The sequence below is a fragment of the Bidens hawaiensis genome, unplaced genomic scaffold (genome assembly GCF_021521415.1).
Source record: "Bidens hawaiensis isolate Kalapana, Puna unplaced genomic scaffold, B.hawaiensis_p1.1 tig00027599_1, whole genome shotgun sequence".
In the NCBI taxonomy this organism is placed as follows: domain Eukaryota; kingdom Viridiplantae; phylum Streptophyta; class Magnoliopsida; order Asterales; family Asteraceae; genus Bidens; species Bidens hawaiensis.
Window position 1 is genome coordinate 162,501 of NW_027494479.1, and position 26,497 is coordinate 188,997.

The 26,497-nt window shown below is 37.4% G+C and overlaps 1 protein-coding gene and 1 pseudogene across 2 annotated transcripts in view; both read right to left on the reverse strand.

Annotated features, from left to right (window-relative positions):
* The window catches only part of LOC143575737 (ABC transporter C family member 3-like), a 15,486-nt pseudogene extending 7,746 nt beyond the window's left edge, over window positions 1-7,740 (reverse strand). The window contains exons 1-8 of the transcript XR_013142820.1: window positions 5,967-7,740; window positions 5,336-5,426; window positions 4,665-5,259; window positions 4,436-4,600; window positions 4,059-4,356; window positions 3,781-3,978; window positions 3,392-3,697; window positions 3,241-3,304 (exon numbers count right to left, since the gene is read on the reverse strand). The product of XR_013142820.1 is annotated as an ABC transporter C family member 3-like (transcript). The remainder of the gene's footprint in view (window positions 1-3,240; window positions 3,305-3,391; window positions 3,698-3,780; window positions 3,979-4,058; window positions 4,357-4,435; window positions 4,601-4,664; window positions 5,260-5,335; window positions 5,427-5,966) is intronic.
* LOC143575736 (putative DUF21 domain-containing protein At3g13070, chloroplastic) overlaps window positions 1-26,497 on the reverse strand; it is a 67,092-nt gene that overhangs the window by 28,031 nt on the left and 12,564 nt on the right. The window lies entirely within an intron of this gene.

Genomic DNA, 26,497 nt, shown 5'->3' on the forward strand with positions numbered 1-26,497 from the left:
ACAAATCCAAACACAATTTGAAAGAACCATTAAAACATTCCAATGTGACAATGGAAAAGAATATATAAATTCATCGCTTCACCAATTCTTTAACCAAAACGGGATGCTCTTTCGCCTTTCTTTCCCACATACATCATCCCAAAACGGTAAATCCAAACGAAAAATCCGTTCAATCAATAATAACATTTGCACACTTCTTGCAAATGCCTCCCTACCAAACCATTTTTGGCACCACGCTGTCGAAATGACCACATATCTCCTAAATATTCTCCCCAATCCAACTAACGACAATAAAAAGCCTACCGAACTTCTTTATATTCGGACACCATCATACGATCACCTACGTGTGTTTGGTTTCATTTGTTATCCACTCATTCCCTCAACCACCATATACAAACTCGCTTCCCGCTCAAACCCATGCATTTTCCTTGGGTACCCCCTAATCATCGAGGGTATAGATGCCTTGATTTACGCAAAAAAACAATTATTAATTTCCCGCCACGTCGTCTTTGACGAAACCACTTTCCCATTCACCACCACAATCACCACTCCGTCATCCTATGATTTTCTAAATTCCTCCTTCCCCTCAAATTTTTGGGAGCATGAGCAACCCATTGCCACTACTCCATTCCAACCAACACATCCTGTTAACAATTCCACAAACACACATCCTATGATGTCCATCTCTATTAATCAAACCTCAAACTTGGGTCAACCACATCCATTGGTCAACGCAACATCTCCAAACATACAACTTTCAAACAACCAACCCACATTGGCAAAGAAATCATCGCCATCTTTCCAATCCACATCAAACCACACCCTTCCCACTACATAACACTTCCCTATTGGCCCAACCACCTTCCACACCCATACCACCCCACCCACTGTATCAACAAACATTAACTGATCAAAATCAACCCACCACCACCGAACGGTCCCAACCTTCCCCAACCCCTATCTCATCTCAATCCACTCGTACCCTTCGCACCCATGCAATGTATGATATAATCAAACCCAAATGAAACTTTAATATATCAACCTCCACCATCATTCATATACCTATAACCCACACCTATGCTTTATCCATACCAGAATGGGACCGACGAATATCATTCACTAATTAATAATGATACATGGATGTCATTCGAAGCATGTGGTTGTTCAAACATAAATTTCATAGTGATGGGTAACTTGAACGACACAAGGCACGTCTAGTATGTGATGGTCGATTACAATTGGTTGGGATAGATTGTGGGGAAATGTTTAGTTCGATCATAAAATTGGCAACCATTAGAACGATGATATCCATCAAATTAAAATCACTCAAGTGTAGATATGGTTCTTCTGTAGCTATTCCATGAAATGTGGGTAATCCGGTTATACTGCTTTGTCTCACTAAAAAAGTTCTCCCATCTTTAACTGGAACAATGATCGGTAGAGGGTTTGTGGCCACTCGTGGAATGAAGTGGCTTTGAACTCCCTTAACGGGTGGTGGAATATACGCTTTCGGGACTCAATCATCAAACTCGTAAAAGGGAATTTGTGGCTCTCGGTTATTCTGATGTCTCGGTACTTGATATTCTAGCTTTATCAAAAGCTTGGCCCGTTCACCAATTAGATGTCACAAATGCATTTCTTCATGGGCATCTTGCTAAAACCGTATACATGTATCAATCAATGGGATTTCAAGAAAAACTTTATCCGAAACGTAGGTGCAAACTCAAAAAGTCCCTTTATGGCCTCAAACAGGTGCCACGTGCTTGGTACCAAATATTTAAAGATTTTGTTCTACAAATGGGTTTTATACAAAGCTGCAGTGACAACTCCCTATTTATTCTTGATACGAGCACTGAAACAGCGTACCTTCTCTTCTACATTGATGTTATCATTATCACAACATCATCTAAAAGTCTTCGACGACAACTCATGTCTCGTCTTGCAAATGAGTTTTCCATGAATGACTTAGGCCCTCTACGGTTCTTCCTTGGTATCTCAGTTACTCGTTCAGATAATTCAATGTTTCTATCCCAAAAAACATATGCTAATGACATTGTCCTCGTGCCTGCATGTAAAATGCAAAACTTTTGACACTCCCTCTGACACAAGTGGCAAGCTAAGTATTGACTCGGGAACGGATTTTACTCATCCTACTCTATACCACAACCTGGCGGGTGCCCTATAATAATTGACCTTTACACGTCCCAACAATAGTTATGGAGTCCAACAAATATGTATGTACACTAGTTATGGAGTTCAACAACTTCTTTACTTGCATCGTTTCTTTAACCGTCGATCCACGTACCCGAAACATTGATACAAATGTGTTAGTCTTGCTAGAATATCATCAATGCTATCAACCTCTTTCATGCTCAATAATTCAACTCTCGATTAAGAGGCTGAATCCAAGCTTGTTGTACCCTTTCTGCACCAAGATAACGAACCTTCAGGGCATTCGAATTAGCCTCCTTGTGACCTGCAACTCGCAACAAGATGTCTTCTGGCAGCTCCTGAAAGATGAAAGCCCTTGCTTTTTTCTGATTTTGACATCCACGTCAACTGCGAGTGGTTTTGGCATCCCATATTCCTTGAGCATCCATGAACGACTCCATCTTTATAGCCCAAGAGGTATAGTTTGTTGTGCTTAGTATATAATGGACGACGTTGTTCCCCTAATCTCTCTGATTGGAACAGCCGCTAAAACGGAGTTTCGACCTCTAGTGGTATTGCTATTGCTTGAATCAGACATTTGTTTCAATCAAATTATGGGCCGGAACACAGGGTACGGCTGAAAAATAGGTTGACGCCTTAAACCTTTGTGATTTCCGTTGGCTGTAGTGTTTTTCTGGACTAATGAAGGAGCGAATCAGCCCTTGGCAAAGCCTGTTGGCCCACAAATGGATCTTTAACCAGAAAAACAAACTATGAACCCAACATTTCTTGGTGACTACCACCGATTATATTTCTTGTTATATACCGTATAAAAATTGATGATGTAGTAGTTAGAAGTAGTAGTATATTATCACAGGAATAAAACCCTCTATTCATAAAACATAAAGTGGGAAAAGACAAAATCTACTTGACACCCAACTTGATACACAAGTTGGTTTTACGCTATAAACTTTGGGAATTTTTTTTGTATTTAATAAAGTTAAAGGACACGATTTGCGAGTTACCTTTATAACAAAATGAAAATATACACGGTTTTATTTGAAATGTTGTGAAATTGATGGAAAAAACCTGGTGAATCAAGTTTGCCTTCCTTCTTCCTAACTTCATCTCCCAACTGACACTGATCTAGAGCCTAATTATTCAAAAAAAAAAATACAAGTTAACAGAAGGCAATATTGATGTATATATACATTATTCAATAAGAACTCAGTCTACCTACCTCCCAAATCTGTCCATCAGTGTACTGGTCAAGCGGGTCGAAAATTGCTTCCTACACTCCCTTGAAACAGGGTTGGATCTTGAGGGATTATACTCAGTCTTGACCGTAGATCATGAAGTCCGATTGATGATATATTAATCCCATCTATAATAATATCTCCCCCAGTTGGTTCAACGATTCTAAAAAGTGTTTGTATGAGAGTTGATTTACCACTTCCCGTTCGTCCCACAATTCCCGTCTTCGTTCCACCATGAAAACTGCATGTAATTCCTTTTAACACAAGTGGCATGGCGGTGCATACCGTACCTACACATTTGGCATTACACACTAGTAAGTTTATATAGCTTGTTTTGAGTGTAGATTGGTAATATGAATGTGGAAAACGTTACCTTAAGATCGTGTATGTCTACTTTTCCGTCCAACGGCCACGAATTGCGGGGCCTACATGTATCTATAACAAGTGGTGCCTCACTAGGTATAGATGTGTATTGAAGTATTCTTTCAACAGAAATAATACTATTTTCCATATTACTGAAGTTTGCAGGATTTTTAAACTAAGCCCGTAAGTCACTGCTAGCCCCCGATGCCTTCAGGATTAAAGATAATAATATCTTAAAGATGTAACATAATATGAATTAGTTATAAGGGTTTCATAAAACTTGATTACTTACTTGGATCAATAGTTCCATTTGGGACAATGAGCAGGAAAATTAAAAAAAGGAAAATATAATTGATGACAAAATCTTGACCCGAAATGCTAACCACTCGATAGCACCCACACTGTGAAACTTTGGTCGGGAATAATTATCAGTTAGTTTCATATTTGTGTCTTGAAATCTTTGTTCTTGGTGGAAGCTTCTGATGGTGGTTAACCCCGATACGGTTTCTGAAAAATGTTGTATTATTGGGGCTTTGCACCCGCCGACTAATCGTGCTAGTTCTCTTGCTGAAGATATATAATATTGCTAGCCAAAAATATTAATATTAGGTTATCAGTTATTCTATGTTATGAAATTTGAAATTTACAGTTTAAAATGATGGTACCTGTAACCATATGCAAATAGCTATAACGGGAATGAAAACCAGGATCACCTGCCAAGATATCTGGGACATAATTGCAATAACTGCTAGAAGTTGCATGACCGCAAATGCAAAAACACCAACTGCATTTGGAATTGTTAAATCCACTGCACTTTGATCTGTTGATGCCTATATGATGATAATAACGACATTATGTTCATATTTAGTTGCTTACTATTAAATATTGACTTACTCTATTTAAAATGCGCCCGCTTGGTGTTGCAACAAAGAAAGACATTGGAGCATGAAAAATGCATAAATGCATTTTATTAATTAGTAGAATAGCCGTCTTATAACCAGCAGCTGTAAGACACATTGCTCTAACAAATATGCAAAGCATGCTTCCGAATGCTAAACTGACATAAACGGTTATCAGTGTGGTGCCTCCGACTGGGGGCACCTCGTCTGGTGACACGGGTGATGCTCAAGCCAACCAGTAATTGCTTGCAACTTGAAGTGATTCAAACACGATTGCTGCAAGCAATATACAAGGCACAAGGGCACCACCGTATGCACTTGTAATATATTCCCAGTAGATAGAAAAACCGGCACTTCCTTTTTCTCGTTCTTCTTTCTGAACAATTTGTCCTTTTGTTTCGTTTGTATTATCCGGTATAACCTCGATGTTATCTTTTTCAGTGACTTTTGTATTTTGAGATTCAATGTTGGTGTTTATCAAATCGATCATTGATAAAGCTTCATTATGTGCACCAACAAGTTCCATAAAGTCACTTCCTGAATCAAGTTGTCATTATACTTTCCAGCTTGTTTGATTTCTCCACCTTAACCTTATTTGAACATTCAAAACAAATTGACCCGCTTAAGAAAAAATACAATCCAAATCGACATGTTTATAAAAGTAGCTCACCAGGACAAGATCAGCAGCTGGCAAGAACTCTACCTGATGGGTGACGTAAATAACCGTTTTTGATTCCAAAAACCCAAGCACAGATTCCTGTTTATGCAAAGATTAATTGCCCAATAGTAACCAAGTTTTTAAAGTGTTTTTACTAAAGTCACTCAAAACTTGATTTCACCCAATACATCAAGTTTTCGTGTGTAATTTTTTGTATAAATGTTTAAATTGAGTGTGGAAATGAAACATGTATGAATCTTGGCTATTAATAACTGTTTTGTTTATTTCATTTCATTTGAAATAAAAGATAATGTTTAATAAAAAGAATCCAATAAATAAGAACCAAGTTTCATAAATGTTAATCTTATGTAAGATTAATAATAATAATAATAATAATAATAATAATAATAATAATCACTAAATTAGAACCAAGATTTATGTTTTTCATTTGCGTCACTTAAAACTTTTTTAAATATTTGTAAAAAAGGTTATAACAATTTAAACATTAGAACACCTATGAAAGTTGAATGACTTAAGGAACAAAAATACTTTTATTGACTTTCGTAAGACAGTTGGGAAACTTGGTTACTACATTGTAATGTTACCCGTTTTGACGGAAAATCATTAAACCTTACTTACTTTAAAGAGATGGCTACCCATATGAGCATCAACCGCGCTAAACGGATCATCAAACAGATATATATCAGCATCTTGGTACAAAGCGCGTGCAATCTGTAACCTTTGCTTCTGACCACCACTCAAATTAATCCCTCTTTCACCTATATCTGTCTGATCACCAAAAGGCAGGATCTCAAGATCTTTCTCTAATTCACAAGCTTTTAGGACCTTCTCATACCTCTCTCTATCCATATCCTCACCAAACAGTATGTTCTCTTCTATCTTCCCACTTTGTATCCATGCAGATTGTGCTACATAAGCTTTTGTACCACTAACCTTAACACTTCCTGTTACTTAACTCACTTCACCTAAAATACACGACAATAACTCGATTTACCCGATCCAACGGTCCCACAAACCGCAACCTTCATACCATGAAACACTTTGATATTTATGTCTTTCAACGATACATTGTCGGATAAAACATCCCATGAAAAGCTTCCGTTTATGACTTCAAGCGCAACATCAGAACTACCTCGTGGTGATGACTCAACCTGACCAGAATCTAACTCGTCAAGGTTAAGGTACGATGTAATCCGGTCTAGTGAAACCTTAGTTTGTGCAATCATTGATATGGTGTCGGGAAGGTTGTAAATCGGTTGTTGAAGTATTTTAAACGTTGCAATCGCCGATAATATCTTTCCTGACTCGAGTGGGGCCCCGAGAAGCATACATGTTGCGAATGTGATTGCAGCTATGAAGCTCGGGGCGACCCAAAATATTGATATGATTGTGGTTGAGGTAGATAATAAATATTTCAACCATTTTGTTTCAATGTCTCTAAGTTGAAATATTTTGGACAAAAACTTCATCTCCCATGCTTGAAGTTTAAGGATCTTCATGTTCCTTAAGATTTCCGAACATCTTACCATTCTGTTATCTTTGGATTTCATTAACTCATCTTGAAACTTTTCTTGTAACCTCCCTAGAGGAAGATTGATCAACATTATGATACCAATCGCGACTAATGCAGAAACTGAAGCTATCCCAAGGTTACGATATAATATTATTAGCGCGATACCAACTTGTAATATTACTAGCCATGGATCATGAATGTACCATCCGAAATCACCGATTCGTTCTGCATCAATGGCTAAAAGGTTGGTAATCTCACCACCCGATTGACCAATCGTTGACCTGCTCGATATTGTCAAACCCTTTTGGTAAATCATAGCCACAAGTGCAGCTTGAGCCCGGATCCCTCCTTGTTGTAGCTTAAAGTACCAGTGTCGTTGCGAGACCGATTCCACAACTTTGGCAACAAAGAATATGAAAACGAAAAGATAACATCTGAGTTTAGAATCTTGGTTTTCGTTAAGGAACTGAACAAATGCGTCTATGAGGTAGGGCCCACATAAGAAGCGAGAGTATAAATGACCGCGAGTATGGCTGTTGTTAATATGTCTTTCTATGTTGTAACAATCAAAGCCGTCACGAGGTTTAAGGTTGTGAGTTTGTTGTTGTTGTTGATAACCCTATCGCGGTCTAGTTTGTTTTTTAAAATGGGGAAGCATCCGTTTGCACTGTCGTGCCCGGATAGGCCAGGGATATCGTCGAGGTCTAGTGGTTTTTTGTGACCAATGGCTATCAATGGGCTCAACCAAGAGAAGGTCAAATGGCTAAAGATGCTGCATTCTGCGTATGGGGTTATGGGTTTTGAAGTGTTGGTTTAGAGTGGTTGTTGAAGAACATGATGTGTGAGTTCACTTGTAAGATCTTGATGACCATTCAGCATTGCCGTTTGTAGCTGTGTGGGATGATTAAAAAAACATCCTTTAGGTTTGTTTCAGCTTGACTTAACTCAAAATACTTAAAGATAAAAAGTGAAATAAAAATGAAACGTAAAAGATGGTCAGAGTGTTTATTATTATTATTATTATTATTATTATTATTATTATTATTATTATTATTATATGCTGTTTATTAATTGATGGTTGTTTTATAGTCAGCTTCTTGTTGGGACTTGAAAGCAGTTCAATTGATGGTTGTACAAATAATTTGTTTAATGAAAGTTGTTCAATAAAAAGAAAATAGACGGTGGTGTGTCGTACAGACGTAGAATTGAAGACATGGTGATTTGAATTGTGTTTTATATCTAAAATATTAAAAATTTAAAACGTATGTATCCCATGTAACGATATTAAGCCTACAATGATATTAAGCCTGTTGACTAACTTAACGACCAGGCATTAGGTTAGCAAGGATCTATCTGCTTGTTGATCCTTAATCGGCTTATAACAACAATACCAATAATCATCCATCTATTACTCGTTTTCTTCGCCTTTCATACACGTGTGACACGACCAACAAGTGTGTTACTGTGTTTAGACTTTAGTTTTACATACTAGAAGTTAATAATAATAATAACTAACATAGTTCTTAATTAGAAAGCAGATTGAATAAAGATAGGATGTTGAGTAGGAAAGGCGTACCTCTTGTTTTCCTCAGTGTCTAAGCTGATGAAGAGAAATTATGCAAATAAATTCCAGTGTTATATATATATATATATATTCAAAAGTCTTGAAACACGTGATTCAACAACCCTCTTTTTTTATTTTCTTTATTATTATTTTTGTTGTCTCTTTCATCTAAATTAGACTAATTTCAAGTTCACCAAACCAAGCATTATTCAAAATTTGGTTAAAGTTACACATAAAACCCCTCATTGAATTCGAGTTATCAACTTCTAATTTCCCAAGTTGAACCAAATTATTGAACACGTTTAGTCTAAAGTTCACATGCATTTCCCTACAAGCTAAGGGCAGGGAACAACCTGCAGCTTAGACCGTATAAGTAGGAATCGTTGCAATGGTAGAGGTTTTGTGAAGAGGTCGGCTATTTGATCACTTGTGGATATAAACTGAATGTTTAGTTTGCCTTGTTCTACGTTCTCTCTTAAAAACTGGAAATAAACCTCAATATGTTTTTGCGTGCATGAAATATGGGATTGGCAGATAGATAAGTGGCACCCAGATTGTCACACCATAGTGTGGGTGAGACTTTGGTGGTAATGCCAAGTTCATGTATAAGAGGTTCTTACCAAGATAGGTCAGCTACCATATCTTCAAGGGCTTTATACTCTGATATAGTAGAAGAGTGGGAGATCTTGCGTTCTTTACGAGTTGTCCACGAGATAAGATTGAATCCTAAATAAATACCAAATCCCCCCCCCAAGGGCTTTATACTCTGATTTAGTAGAAGAGTGGGAGATCTTGCGTTCTTTACAAGTTGTCCACGAGATAAGATTGAATCCCAAATAAATCCCAAATCCCCCACCCCCACCCTCTTCGACTGACGATCATCCGGACAAGCGGCCCAATCGACATTAGAGTAGGCCCGAGGAGAAATGGGCAAGTGAGTGTCTGTGTGAGCATGTAATGTACATCTCGAATCATGACGAATGAAGAGACCGTACTCATATGGTTTCTTTAAGTAGCGCATAATTAGTCTCACCGTAGCCCAATGATTTTCAGTTGGAGCATACATGAACTGACAAGCCTTATTAACAACAAAAGGCGCGAAATGTTGGCATACTGGAGAGGGCCAACAGTTATCTGATATTTTTCCGCGCCAGGAAGCAGTGGGCTGTCACCGAGAGTCAGAATCTGAGAAGTGCTCATTGGAGAAGAAACATGTTTGCACTCAAAAAGGTCGGCCCGTTGATGAAGACCGAGGATGTATTTCCTTTTGAGAAAATAGAATATTGCGATCCTTAGGAACAATTTCATTGCTTATGAAAAAGTTTAATGCGTCAAGGTCTTTGATGACAAAAGGGGAACTGAGCCGATTAGTTATGTTAATAGCATGATAATTGTTGCCCATAACGATTATATCATCAACATAAATAAGAGCACAAACAAGTTTGTCTCTAGTCTTCAAAATTGTCACACCCCAACCTAACGGCGTGACATGCCGGACACAACAATATTTGTATCATAACTTAAAGACATTAAAAATAATAATAGGTGTCAATATCTAAATTTATCCATTCATTAAAATTGTACACAAAGAATTTAAAAAGGAAAAGAAAATACAACAATTGTTCTATATTTATTTATTATCCTATAGTCCAAACTAAAGTATCCATTTCAATTCACTTGATATATCAACACGCATTATGCGTAAAAATAATTTGTCAACGACACATATTGAGCGACTAACCACCGTTTAGTATAAATATAATAATAATAAAAAGAAATAAACAATTCCTGTAAGTCCCAATACAGGATCTTTCGATGTGATACCAAGTAAACACTTCGTTATGGGGAAACTAACAAGGCGGTGATTCAAGAATTATATGAAATAAGAACAATGAACACAATAATAGACTTCAAAGCACACGTTTATAAGGTCAGGTACTTAAGTCACTTAGTAAAACCGATTATAAAAGAATGTTTCTCGTGATGTCTAACCCTAAACAATGATATACATATGTATATATAGGGTAGTACATGCCACACAATTCAAGCATCCCTCAAGGGATTTCGGTTAACACTAAACAAAACCGTAAACACTATACAAAGTATAAACCACAAAATATAGCCTAACTGTCACACCTAAACCTATGGCGGAATGTCGGGATACGAACAGTTGGTTCATAACTCACAAGGTACTATCATAAAATTTAAATATAACAATAACTAATTTATTTATTAAGTTCAAAATTTCAATCAAGTGAACCATGTTCAAAGCAAATTATATACTATATTAATATCCAAATGTCGGTGCCACATTGAGCTACCTATTTTTAGAAAACCGCATTTTCTGTATTTATAAATTTAGTTTCAATGTTTAATCAAATTTGGTGGTGTGGTAGGTTGGCTATGGTTTGTTATGCTAGCCTCCTTTGAGTTTAAATGCCCAGGTTCAAATCCCTTTTTGTTCGGTTCATATGCAATTTTTTTTATCTATCTATCTATTGTTTTGATTTTGTTGGGCTAGGATTTTTTTAAAGGTTTTTTTTTTTTTATCATTCTATCTATTGTTTTAATTTTGGTGGGCTAGCATCTTTTTTAGCTAACGATGCCAACTAAATACGTCATGCCTCGTCGCCGCAACACCCGTGCTTTTTTATTTAGTTTTTCTACTGTAACGAATCTAGCCGATAACGAAAATTATTTTTTATGTTTACTTCTGGTAAGACAATGAACCAAACCGGTACCGATCGAATGTTTGTCGACTCGCAGCTACAACGCCCGCGTTTTGTTTTTTCTTTTTTAAATAAGTTATTTTTTTGAAATTATCTTGTGTTTAGTTCCAGTATCGTGGCTAACATATCGATACCGACTGAATTTCCGCTACAACCTTCGTATTTTACCAACCGAATAAACGTGGTTTTACATATATATTTATTTTTATATCATAATTGCTATACACTCATCACAAGTTGTACGTGTGTTGACACTATTTTAGACGTTCACATATCATTTTTTTTATTTAGTGTAGGTGTCGTGACGAACTTCATTGATATCGACCAAATTTGCGTCAAGCCGCTGTTGCAACGCGACGGTTGTAAACCTAGTTACACTTTAATCCCAAACAACCAAATATCTCATAAAATAATATCAAAATACAAATAGTCTTATTATTAATTTTATCTTAAGGTATCTCTAAATGTTTCTTCACCTTATCTTCAAACCAAATGATAACCTGCAAATTTGTACAAAATAATATGAGTTATCAACACGAAGTTGGGTGAGAAAGTCGCCAGTTTTAATATAATAATACTAATATTCAAAAAAGAGCAAAACTGATATTGTGAGTATAATACAATAAAACCATGAGCAAATAAAAGGGTGTCATTGACCATGCCTCGCGAATACGGACTATGGATACTATAATAGTCGTATGATCATACTATAATGTGATTATGTTGGACCTCTCCGAATACGATAAAGTAAAACAACTAAACAAGTAGCAGTTAGTCATTCAATTGATAAACACACAATAGTATAATATATAAATACTAATAGATACACATATGTTCCCAAAATGTTTAAAATCATTAAAATGTGGGGAATGACTTCTCACCTTATCAATTAGGCGAGATTTGAGAATAATAATAAGAATAAATAAGAAACCGAACTATCAACGTGCTGATTGAGTTAACCCGAACAAACCTGAAACTTAGAACTTAGAGATTATAAACTAGAATTAAAACAGAGAACAACGCAATTTGAATCAGGTTAATCGGATATGTAAAACTCAAGTTATGAGATTTTAAAGATCTAAGCGAGATGGTATTGTTCAGAATTCGAACTTCAAGTCGGGAGTCAGGTTCTAATCAGTACACTCAAAATTTAATGGTGAACAAAAAAGTCTTCTGTACCGAAAGCTAGTTCCGATCCGAAGATAGAGAAACTAGTAAGTCGATTGTGTTTGACTAAAATTCCCTTAACGGGTCGGAATCAAATTGACCACTAAGACTCCCTCAATCAGAGAAAATCATTGAGGGCTATTTTTATTTAGACAAAAACCTACAAAAAGTTAGAAAACAACTTACCCGAAAAGTGATTAGAACTACACGAAATTCGCGGTCAAAGAATTCTTGAACTTGAAGGTCAACGTAGCAAAACGAACTTGATTAATTCTTGAAGAAGATGATGAAATAGGAGAGGGATTTCGTGGGTTAATGCTTTGAAGGGCTGAGACAAAAGGTTTTAAGGTTGGAGGATGCCTTTGGGTTAAATACACAAAGGTGTGTGTTAGTTGTTTTAGTAATTTACTTGATTAAGAAAAATATACTGAAATCACTTCTAACCATGGAATCAAACACCCTAACACACAATCGATAAGTTTTTTTACAAAATCACTTATGCAATCGACAAAATCAAAGAACAAAACACTAATCTTCAAAAACACTACATCAAAAGTGTTAACTCTATGATAATTTGTGCTCTCTTACCCTTTGATGAAAATCGATGACTTTAATGATGAAAAAAAACTTGAAGATGATGATGGAAGCTCTAGAGACTTCGACTTGGTGAGATAAATTGGTTTTAAATTTGAAAGATTGATATGACAACAACTGTGACATTCATGAAAAAACGAGGTACGCCTTATTTGCTACGTAACGTCCCTCCTCACATCGTACCCAGGTACAATTAGTTCTCACGCTTCTTATTCACCTGTAAATTCTATTTGCGTTGGTAATGGTAATCACGTCCCCATTCTTGGATCTGGTAACACCTTATACTCTACTCAAAACCAGACCTATAAATTAAACAACATCTTGTACACACCGCATATAATCAAGAATTTACTTTAGGTTTGTAAATTGAATATCGATAATTGGACATCTATGTAATTTGTCCCTTTCGGTTTTACAGAAGGATTTCAAGATTGTGCTCGACTTTCCCACCACGATAGCATGGGGAGCTTTATCTATTCACTGAACGGTCATTCCATCTTCTTTCGTCAACACCAACGCTCATCAATGGCATAATCGCCTCGGTCAACCGGGCGATGCCATCTTTCTTTATTATGTTCCAGTTTATGTATTTCTTTTAATAAACTTTTGCATTTACCAATATGTCATTCCTGACAAATTTCAAAACATAGACGTTTACCGATTTATGAATCTAATTCTATTACATTTGCTCCATTTGACATTGTTCATTGTGATTTGTGGACATCCCCCATAACTAGTAAGAGCAAGTTACCAATATTGCATGGTATATATTGATAATTTTTCACACTTAGTTTGGATTTATCCTTTGAAATTCAAATCTGAAGTCTTAAAATCAAATTTCATCAATTCATTCGTACTCATTTCAACGTTAAAATCAAAACCTTCCAATGTGACCTTGGCGGAGAATTTGACAATAATGACTTAAAATTTTTTGCCCACGCACATGTCTTGCATTCTGCTTCTGTTGCCCACAAACATCACAAAAAAATGGACGTGCCAAACGCATGATCAGTCGTTTAAACGATATAGTACGAACCCTACTTAACCATGCAATCTTAACACCTGTATTTTGGGTCGAAGTCCTCCACACAGCCACCTACCATCACAATATTTTACCAACAAAACGTTTAAACTTTCACACCCCCACACTTTGCTTTGTATCGTTGCCATCCCACTTATAACCATTTTCGTGTTATCGAGTGCGTATGTTATCCAAATATCACCGCCACCATCCAACACAAATTTCACCCTAAATCAACTAAATGCATTTTCCTCGGCTCGAGGCCATGATGCTTTGATCCTCTTACCGGGGAAACATATATTTCCCGTTAGTCGTCTTTGACGAGAATCATTTTTCCAATCCCACGCCCCTAAACCCCGACACGTATAACTTCCTAGATGATCCAGTATTACCAGTATCTACAAATCCCCCCTTTGCCTTTCCCAACATGACCACTACTCCCATTCCCCTTGAGCCCTCTATTTCTTCTGGCCCAACCCACACTCATGTCATACCAACTCCATCAAGCCAATCTCAACCTAACTCTCCGTCTAGTCCATCACACGCATCACCAGCACACCAAACTCAATCCATTCCCTCACAAGTCACAAGCCTACCGACCACCTCACAACATCCCATGACTACTCATGCTTGTTTCGGGATCACTAAACTTATCAATCGTCTAAACTTACACTCTACAACCATACTACCCATATCTCCTATTCCTAAAAACCTACAAAACTACCCTTTTGGATCCTAATTGACGTGATGCTATGAACAACAAATTTTAGGATTTACAGGTATGACATTCGTCATTTTTGATTTAACTCGTATTTGTATATGTATTGGAAACCCGACCCATTTTGTCTTTCGGATCTTTCGTTATTAATAAAATAGTGGGTTTATGTTTCATTTATGCTATACAATTGTCGGATCAAGAAAACACCATTTACGGTACCTTAAAACACCTTTTTGTTATTAAAAATGACTTAAAACGAACTTCAGGGACCTAACTCGCCAATTAACCAAAGTTGGAGACCAGCCCACCCTTCTGGGGCACCACACCGCGCGGCCATGACGGGCACGGTGGTCACGGGTGGCGGCCACCTACCTGCAGATGCATCACCTCGTTTTTTGTTGTATTATACCTTGTTTGACCCTCTAAACCAATCAAAATGCATGCAAATCCCTTGATAGTGACATTATGGATAACCCTTACTTTTTCCCCTATAAAAACAAGGCCAATGCATCCATTTTAGATTGCTCATTCTCATCAAACAGTCTCCATCTAAGTTCTAAGTTTCATCTTTCAAACTCTTGATAGTTTGACTTCTCAAGGTCAAACTAAAGCTAATATTTGATTCTAACTAGTTCTTGTTAATTAAAGTTTGTTATTATAGTTTGTTTAAAATATATTTCCCTTGTTTCCTTGGTTTTCCTCTCTCCAACCATGGTTGGATTAGGTGTTATTGCTATTATAAGGCAAGGCTACATGGAGGGCTATTATAGTCCTTGTTAACACTTTAATTCGTTTAAGCTTATTAATATTCGTTAACTTTATATTCCCCTTGTTTTCTTGGCTTTCCCTTCTCCGACCATGGTTGGGTTAGGTGTATTGCTATTATAAGGCAAGGCTACATAGAGGAATATTATACTCCTTGTTAACACTTTAATTTGTTTAAGCTTATTAATATTGTTTAGTTTCTAAGTATTTTAGTTACCAAATCATTTTAATAAGTTCTATGATATTGGGTATGTGGTAACCATCCTCGGTTTCATTCCGAGTCAAGGACCGAACCAAAACTGAACTTTGTTTAAATACTTTATTATTAACATGTTGTATGTAAGACTTAAGTATTATCATTTCTAAATTTATTTTAATAAGTTCTATGGTATTGGGTATGTGGTAACCATTCTCGGTCTTATTCAGAGTCAAGGACCGAATCAAGACCGAACTAAACCGAGTTCCCTTGCTTAAGACACACTACTTGTGTTTTGGGCCACCAAATCTCATAATTTTCCTTAAAACTATATTATAAACTAATTTTAACTATTTTCTCAAAATACTTGGTATGTCGGATCCAATTTGATCTTATAACTAGTTTGGACCGACAAAGCCAAACACTTACTTAACGGACGTTGAGGTTCTTCCTAATAGAACTACACACTTGGTAAAGTTTCTTTTGATTTCATTGAGTTATCTCATAATATTTATCACTTTGGAATCTCGGCTTCCCTGCTTGTCCTATTATCAAGACTCGAACCGACAAATCCGAACACTTATAAAATCTCATTTTGGTATCTTTTTAACAAAGGTTCTTGCAATATCGCAATTATTCCCAAATATTTACTTAACAAAGATTAAGTAAAACTAATTAATAGAAAATCGAGACCCGATTTCGAGTAAACATACTTTACAAAAACCATTACTTTAATTTCTTATGTATTTACACTTTAATCCTCAAACTTTAATTATTCATCTTCCTTGTCATGTTATTTTACCTTAAAGCTTTTAAGACCATCTACTAACTCAAGACCCTCTTAATCTAGGTCTTGATCGTTGACCTTACTTTCCGTTTTATCGCAAACTAATCTTTCAAGTTACTTATTTCATGTGAGTACATTTCATCCCCCGTTTTCATTTTTATACTTTGGGGGTAACATGCATACCTATTCAAAACAAGAATAATTTAAGATACTAGATCCTCAAACCACAAACTCTGGGGTGTATGATACTTTAAATGTTTTCCCTATTGTGTGTTATATGCTTCATATGCTTTACGTGCACAAGTGTTTATTTTGATGTTGTTGTTGAGCCTAAATAAGTATGATCATACGCACCCCTAACTACTTTAGCCTTGTGCTAGTAGAATAGGGACTCATTATCAGAGTATGTTGGTTGTTACCAATTAGTAAGGATCCTCATTTATTTATGATTTATATACCACAAATTTTGCTTTTATTTATAGTTTCATATACGAGTTGTGGATTGTGCCTCATATTATATATATACTCAAAATTATGAAATTGCTCACCAACATTCGTGTTGACAAATTATATTTTATGCATTGTTACAAGCTTGATTATTGGTTGATTGGAGTTTGAAGACACTACTTTATTTTGAGACCGTTTAGGTTATTTAGAAGAATGAACAACTTAATTCTTGTATTTGGTGTTATTTTGTATGAACGAGTTGTGTTACTTTTGATGATTAAATGAAATGAATGAGTTGTTTAAATATTGTCACTTTAATAGTGTCTTGTGTTCTTGAGCAATCCGTTGCACCCCGGCATGTTCCGCCGCGTTTGGTTGGGGTGTGACAGATTGGTATCAGGGCCATGACTATAGGATAGGCGGTTAGACGTAGCGCCTTAGTATAATTTATGCTTTAGGGTCCTTATACGTGTTTCTTATACATGATTACCCTACTGGATTGTTCGTTACACTTATATATTTATTTCATTTAATCCCAAAAATATAAACATGCACACACTCTCATAGTATTCCAAGGTATCCTTACTTATCGTAAAAGTAGGTTTTTATGGATCACAAACTTAATTTGGATCCCGTTATTTATCATCTCCTTAAAGCTTGACTCTATAACGGGTTTGTAGCCACCATAGGGGGTGAAACACTATGAAACGATCATTTGACAAAAAGATTCCAAAAATCGAAGGTGATTTACTTACCTAGGATGATTGAATTGTAGTGTTCTTCCTCTAGGCCAACAAATGTAACGATTCCGGCAAAATCAGGTATACCCTAACCGGTATATACTATTTATGTGTTATTTAATAATGAATATATGAATTATAATGCGTTTATACGAGTATGTATGATTCACAGTACGGATTATACTCGATTATACAGTTAATCGTATTGGAAATACGATTAACCGATTAACGGTTATTGAAGCCGAATGAATCGAGGATTACATTATAGGCGAGATATATGATATTTATTGATGTTTACGAAGTATTAAAGCTTCGGGATAAGTGAATTAAAGCACAGAAAAAGGATTCTCGATTTAATGGTACGTCGGTACGTTAAACGAAACCTTTAATACCAAACCGAGCAAGAGACGATCGATCAAGCCGAAAAAGATGCGCAATTATTAATAATATGATGTTTTAAGTTAATAAATGTCATGGTTTAAATTTTTAAAGTTTTTAAATCGGTTTTATATAAATTTCATTTTTAAGCCGAAAACGACCGTTTTAGCCTCGTTTTAAGCTGAATTAAACATTTAACCGAAAAAAAATGAACTAGATTATCCAAAACATTATCCGGAATGCCAAAATCTAAATGTGTGGCTAGAAATGGAAAGGTGGGTCCCACCCCACCTCCCCTCTTGGTCCGATCGGCTAGGGGGTAAAAACCCCTTGCCTTTGTTATTTTTTTTGTAAACCACATTCAACATTCAGCATTTTCTCTCCACTTCATGAACTAAAAACCGAGATTTGAAGCAAGAAAAACAAGGTAAAGATCGAGTTGTTTACGTTTCCATCTTCTTTTCTTAAGTTTATTTGCAAGAAAATGAGGTTTCAAGTGAAAAAAGGGTGAAAACCCGAGATGAGAACCGATTCTTGCATGATCAAGTGATGTATACGGGTTATACAAGGGATCTTGGTCCAAGAAAGGAGTTAAACGAACCAAAAAAGAATTTTTATGGTTTAAATCTTTGTTTTAAATCATAACCGAAACCATGAAAGAAATTGCTTGATTGTGGGTGTAACTTACTTGGTGTGGTGTTATTGTGCTTGTAGGTGTTGTATCTAGTTGTTAACAAAGGCTAGAAAGCAAGATCCTTGTGATTTGAATCTAAAAACACAAGGTAGTTTGGATTTTTTTATGGTGTATGTGTTTTGGACAGATTGTGATACATTTAGAGTTAGGCTACGAAATTTCACAGAGATTATCTACACATGAAAATATGAGATCTGTGAAAATTTGGTAATTTTTGGACAAAGGATGAATATTTGGTGAATTTAATGCTCGGTTTTGGCTAAAAATGGTGAAAAATACTTAAATATCATGATAAATTCTGGAAAATTCCAGATAACCTTTTTATAATATGTAAAAGTCACACACAAAATTTTAGGTCAGTTGGAGAAGTCTAAGTAGGCTTTTCGGTTAAACGAGTTCTAGGGTTTTCTAGCTCGGTTTTAGTGAAAATGACATGTAAAAAGAGATTTTGGTTCTGAAAAAATTACAGGGGACCATGTGGATAGCAGGGGTCATCCAGGAAAAATTTGGGATTTTTCTAAGGTCGTTTGGTATTTACGACATATTTAGTGTTTAAATGGTGTTTAAAAATAGATAAATAAATTTTAAATATAAAAATTAATTCTGGAAATATTTTTATAAAATTCCCCACTGTCAAAAAGTTGTTTGTGCAAAATTTCAAGATCCGAGATTAAACGGATAATTATTAGTGCTAAAAAGAAAATAAAAACAAACTTTTAAAGTCTAAAACGTGTAAACCGGTAAAGTTCGCTTAAACGAGCTGACTGGTGTATAAAAACCCTAAAAATGAACTATTTTCATATAATTGAGTTAAACAAGTAAAAAATAAATCATCCGAAAATTATTCGGATGATTTGAGTAATTTTATCCGATTTAACAGTCTCCGGTGCACTAAAGACGGAAACGGGTCCCGCGGCCAATCGGGGCGTCTAAACCGAGCTCTAATTTCACAACTTTAATTAAATTATCAGTCAACAACTATTTTCGGGTCGTGTGTGACCAAACTCATTTTTGAAACGTAAAAACGGATAACCGTGCTAGGCACGCAAAACGGGGAAACGAACTAATAGTAATTTTAACTATTGAACTCTAAACGATATCACAATCTGAGTCCGGAGAAGTGTTTCTGGGTTAACATTGCCTCCGGAACGGGTACAGTACTGGGTTAACAGTATCCCCAGATGTACCGGTTAACACGGTTAAAGTTATATTAATAGTGATTGTATAGTAATGAACTTAGGGATCGTATTACAGATCCGGATTAGTAGCTGCGTACTGTGTTACCTACTTGCTTGCAAAAGGTGAGTTTCACGAGCCCCTTTTTCTGAATTGTTTTTAAATATTTTCCCGGGGCGGAAAGCATGTTACTATTAAAATGTTTAAGTACATACTGAACGCATGGATTTGCGGGTATTTATATATATTTTATTGTACGGGAATCGTACGGAAATGTACTAAGATGGTAATTGTCTGAGTTGCTAACATTGTAAGGCCCCACAACACGAGTGATTAGCTAAAAGCCGGTAGAGTGTGAATAGTACTATTGGTCTGACAAACCCAACTGGTCCGGCATGGATTTGCTGATGTTTCCCAGCCAGTTGCACATGTCTATTTTGTTGTTATTTATTTTGCTATGTAATGTTAGGCATAGCGGTTTGGGGCAGGTTCGTGGGCGAAGTATGCCACGGGGTTGTATGTGGATAGTCAGAGGTTTCACTTGTGGGCTCAGCATAATTACATCGCTAATATATGAATATTATAATGATTTGTCACGGTTTATTTAAATTAGTGAAACTCACCAACTATTCGTAGTTGACCCGTTTTCTTTACATGCTTTTTAGGTTCTCACAAACTGGAATAATTGCTACATGCTTGACGATGCGTGCTTTTTGTGGAAGCTTAATGATCTTTTTGTATTAAATATGTTAATGTAATGTTGGTAAAACTTATGTGCTAACGCCTAGACGGTAACTAAACTCGGAACAATGTAATATGGTGTGAATTAATGTAGTGGTGTTTTCTTTATAAGCAATGCTGTTGATATCAGACGTGTCTGTTGCATCCCGTTTACGTTTCCGCTGCGGTTACGGGGTGTTACAACAAACCATGTTATACATGTCAACAACTTTAAGTTGTCGAATGAAAGCGTTCCGGTTGCCTCCTTATATTTTTGTTGGAAGCATAAGAGCCACGGTGATACGTAGACTAATGTTTTCCACATCTCGATTGCCTCATTGTTTACTTGTTATTGCTTTTATTACTATATTTGGGAAAAAAACGTGTAAAACACGGTGATACGTGCACATGTACAACTCCACACTTTACCACAATTTTTAAGATTTAATATTGGGACAACAAGTCATGGTGGTTCATGCAAGTTTTCCCGCTTTTAAATACTGACACATTATCTTCAAATTTCAAAAATTAAACTATTTAACATTTTATCTGTTTACTTGATTTACTAACAAAAGAAATTTTTTTAACATCCTCATCCTCATAACTCTAGGACTAACAATCATTAACACTCCATGTTTACATATCATCCTCATAGTTATACCAATTACTCCAACTTATATCATTTCTCTTTTATATTTTAGTATGCCTCCTCTTCGTCGCCACACTCGCAAGCTTAACTACGGTCGTCGGATGATTGCTATGGTTTCTAAAGAGATTGCCGCTGTGATTCCCGGATTTATTACCCTAATTCAAGCCACCCAACCCGCCATTACCCAAGCCATGCCTAACCCCGCACCTTTTGCATTGAAACAATTCACCAGTGCCAACCCATCTCTGTTTTATGGAAAGAACTGTGCCAGTACCTTGTTGCAATGGTTTGAAAAGATGGAAAGCGTTTTCAATCTTTGTGAATGCCCCGAATCAAAGAAAACCACGTACGGCTCAAGCATTTTCGAGGAAACCGCCCGCACTTGGTGGAATAGCGAAATATGCTCGAATGGGGCGGAAATAGCCATGGCCTACTCATGGACCAAGCTCAAGGAAGTCATGAAGAAATTTTGCCCAAAACATGAACTCCAAAAAACTCGAATCCGGATTTTGGGAACTTAAGAAAGAGAGTGGTGACAACTCCGCTACTCCAACCGTTTCATGAGCTTAGTCTATTGGTTCCTCATTTGGTCACTATCTCGAATGGGCGATTGACAAGTATGTTAGTGGCTTGCCTATGCAAATCCGAGACTCAGTGAAGAGTAGTAAACCGCAAACACTCCATGATGCAATTACCTTAGTCGGTGCTCTTTCCGAGAACCATGTCAAAGCTGGCAATCTCAGTATCAAAAGCTCCAAGAAACCCAATGAAAAGAATGAAAAGAGTACACCCGAACCACCAACCCTCACCAAAGGTGACCCTCAACCTCAATCCATAGACTACTCCAAATCATCCCACCACTCCAAGAAGAAAAGCAAACCCAACTACCGAAAATATGTCGTCAGTCACCCATCTCAACCTCAATCACAATCCTAAGCACCTCAAAACCGAAAACCGTATTCCGGATCGCATCCTTTGTGTAACACTTGCCAACGCCATCATCATTCCTACTCTGCTTGCCGCCATTGCAAGAAGTGTAACCGTTATGGTCACCTTAGCAACGTGTGTCGGGAAACCTCCTGTGGGCAACCCACTCCACCAAGGTTTACTTCAACGAATCCAAACTGTCTCGTGCCTTTTTCTCAAACTCCCCTTCAACCTAGAGCTTGTTTCAATTATGGAGATCCGAATCATTTCCACAATGCTTGTCCTCGACTTGCGTTTGTTAACTAGGCTCAAATCATGCCCACACCATACTACCAAACCCAATCCTACCAAGTTCAAACCTATCAACCTCAAGTCCCGCAACTCTTGGCTCCTCCAGCTCAACTGCTCCAAGCGATGCAAGCCCTTCCTCCTCCCCCACTCCCGCAAGAAATGCAAGCTCCTCCTCCTCATCCTCCTCCTGCTCAACAAGTCAATCACTGAAACCAAGAGCGTGCTTTTATGATTAACGCCAACCAAACTCAAGTTGCCAACGACGTGGTGAACGGTACGTTTTTAGTAAATGAGCATTTAGCTTCAATTTTATTTGATACCGGAGCTGTAGGAGTTTTGTTTCCTTTAAATTTGAATCTATCATTGTCGTGCCTCGCACTAAACTTTCTCACCCTTTTTTCGTCGAAGTCTCCAATGGAAGTTCCATCACCATCGATTCAGTTATTCGCGATTGTATCCTCACTCTTTGCAAGCACGAATTCTCGATCAACCTCATCCCGATGCAAATGGGAAGTTTCGACATCATAGTAGGTATGGATTGGTTAGATTTGCACCGTACCGAAGTCGTTTGTTATGACAAATTTATTTGAATCCCGCTCATCAATGGCAAAACCCTCAAAGTCTTTGGCAAAACGACTGCCAAGAAACTCAACCTCATGTCATGTTCTTAATCTCCAAAGTACTTACGCCAAAAGTACGTTCCTTTTCTAGCCTAAGTGGTAGCGAAAGACCCGGAAGAAAATAAAATTCAAGACATTCCTGTTGTTTGTGAATTTCCCGAAGACGTCTCTGGTCTCCCGCCCATTCGTCCGGTTGAATTTCAAATCGACCTTGTGCCCGGCGCGAATCCCGTAGCCAAGGCTCCCTATCGTTTAGCTCATTTGGAATTGCAAGAGTTATCGAACCAACTTCAAGAACTCTCCGATAAGGGCTGTATCCATCCAAGCTCTTCCCCTTGGGGCGCTCTCGTCCTCTTCTTGAAAAAGAAAGATGGCTCCTACCGCATGTGTATCGATTACCATGAACTCAATAAAATCACCATAAAAATCGTTACCACTTGCCTCGAATCGATGACCTCTTCGATCAACTCCAAGGCGCAACTTGTTTTTCAAAATCGATCTTTGATCGGGTTATCATCAATTGCATGTTCATGAAGATGACATTCCAAAAACTGCTTTTCGTACTCTGTTTGGACATTAAGAGTTCATGTTTATGCCTTTCGGATTAACCAATGCACCCGCGGTATTCATGGACTTCATGAACCGTGTTTGCAAACCATTCTTCGGCAAATTCGTAATTGTTTTTATCGATGACATCCTCATCATCTCCAAGACTAAAGCCGAATATGAGCGTCATTTACGTTCCATTCTTGATCTCCTTAGAAAAGAACAACTTTATCCCAAGTTCTCAAAATGTGAATTTTGGTTAAAAGAAGTTCAATTTTTTGGTCACATCGTCAACGATAAATGTATTCATGTTGATCCCGCCAAAATCAAGGCCGTAAAAGATTGGAAAACTCCATCCACACCCACTGAAGTCCGATCTTTCCTTGGTTTGGCAGGGTATTACCGGCGATTCATTCTAAACTTCTCCAAAATCGTGTTACCCCTCACCGCACTAACTTATAAAGGAAAACCTTATGAATGGGGACTGAAACAAGAAGAAGTTTTCCAAACTCTAAAGCATATGCTTTGCAATGCTCTCGTCTTAACCCTTCCCGATGGAAACGTCGACTTTGTGGTATTTTGCGATGAATCCAACCAAGGTCTCGGTTGCGTTCTCATGCAACGAGGTCAAGTTATCGCATATGCCTCAAGGCAACTTAAGGTTCACGAAAAGAATTACACAAATCACGATCTCGAACTTAGTGCCGTCGTTTTCGCTCTCAAAATTTAGAGACATTATCTTTATGGCACGAAATGTGTTGTATCCAACGATCATAAATGTGTTCAACACAACTTTTACCAAAAAGACCTTAACATGAGACAACATCAGTGGGCCGGATTACTTAGAGATTATGATTGCGAAATTCGCTACCACCCCAGTAAAGTGAATGTCGTAGCCGATGCCATTAGTCGTAAAGTTAATGTCAAATCCGTTCTGCTTCATAGCATCATTATCCAAACCGATCTTCAAAACCGCATCTATCGAGCCCAACGCGCCTCCATTGATGACGGAAATATGCACGACAAAATGTCATGTGGAGCCGAACTTCAACTCGAAACTAAACCCGATGGCTTGCTTTATTTTCTCAATAGTTTGTGGGTTCCCGATCGTCATGAACTTCGTACTTTCATTCTCGACGAAGCTTATTGGTGGCCGGTATGAAAAAGGGCGTGCCACTGAACGTCTCAAAATGTCTTACATGCTCAAAGATTAAAGCCGAACATCAAAAACCTTTTGGTTTACTCGAGCAACCTCCTATCCCCGTTTGGAAATGGGATGACATTGCTATGGACTTTATCACCAAATTATCCCCCCCCAATCAAAAGCAAAATGATAGTATTTGGGTAATCATCGATCGATTAACCAAATCGGCTCACTTCATCCCGATCCGAGAGAAGTACTCTGTTGAACAACTCGCTCAAATCTATGCTTGTGAAATTGTATGCCGCCATGGTATTCCGTTCACCATTATTTCTGATCGTGATGCTCGTTTCACCTCCCGTTTTTGGAAATAGCTTCAAGAAGCTTTGGGTACTCACCTTGATCTTAGTACCGCTTATCACCCTCAAACCGATGGCCAATCCGAACGTACAATTAAAACCCTTGAAGATATGTTGCGATCTTGTGTACTTGATTTTGATGGAAATTGGGATTCTCATCTCCTGATTATCGAATTATCATACAACAATAACTATCATTCTAGCATTAGTATGGCTCTTTTCCAAGCTCTTTATGGTTGCAAGTGTTGTTCCCCGATTTGTTGGAATGAGATTGGTGAAGCCCAAATCACCGGTCCCGAGATGGTCCAAGACACTGCCGATCGTATCGATCAAATCCGTAAAAATCTTCTCGTTTTGCTAGAAGTCGTCAAAAGAGCTACGCCGACAAACGGAGAAAGCCTCTCGAGTTCAATGTTGGTGACCTTGTCCTTCTAAATGTATCCCCTTAGAAGGGGGTAGTCCGTTTCGGAAAGATAGGAAAACTAGCACCTCATTTTGTAGGGCCATTCAAAATCCTCGAAAGGATTGGAAAAGTGGCTTAAAAACTCGAATTACCGTAAGAACTTACCGGTGTTCATCCCACCTTTCATGTCTCGAACCTCAAAAAGTGCTTAGCCGAAGGTAACCTCCGTGTACCTCTCAAAAAAGTGTGTATCGAAGAAACCTTGCAAATGATAGAAAAACCCATCGAAATCATGGACCGCAATGAGAAACAAACCAAATATAGCCGCATCCGTTTAGTTAAAGTACGTTGTAAATCACGACGTGGTGCTGTATTTTCTTGGGAACGGAAGATGGGATGAAGGAAAAGTACCCGCACCTGTTCATTACGGATTCTTCCCAATTTCGGGGCGAAATTTCTTAAAGTAGGGAAGATTATGATATTCGTCATTTTTGATTTAACTCATATTTGTATTTGTATTGGAAACCCGACCCATTTTGCCTTTCGGATCTTTCATTATTAATAAAATAGTGGGTTTTATGTTTCATTTATGTTATACAATTGTAGGATCAAGAAAACACTTTTTACGGTACCTTAAAACACCATTTTATTATTAAAAACGACATAAAAAGAACTTCAGGGACCTAACTCGCCAATTAACTAAAGTTGGAGACCAACCCACCCTTCTGGGGCGCCACACCGCGTGACCATGAAGGGCACGGTGGTCACGGGTGGCGGCTAACTACCTGCAGATGCATCACCTCGTTTTTGGTTGTATTATACCCTGTTTGACCCTCTAAACCAATCAAAATGCATCCAAATCCCTTGATAGTGACATTATGGATAAACCTTACTTTTTCCCCTATAAAAACAAGGCCAATGCATCCATTTTAGGTTTTTCATTCTCATTATACACTCTTCATCTAAGTTCTAAGTTTCATCTTTTAAACTCTTGATAGTTTGAC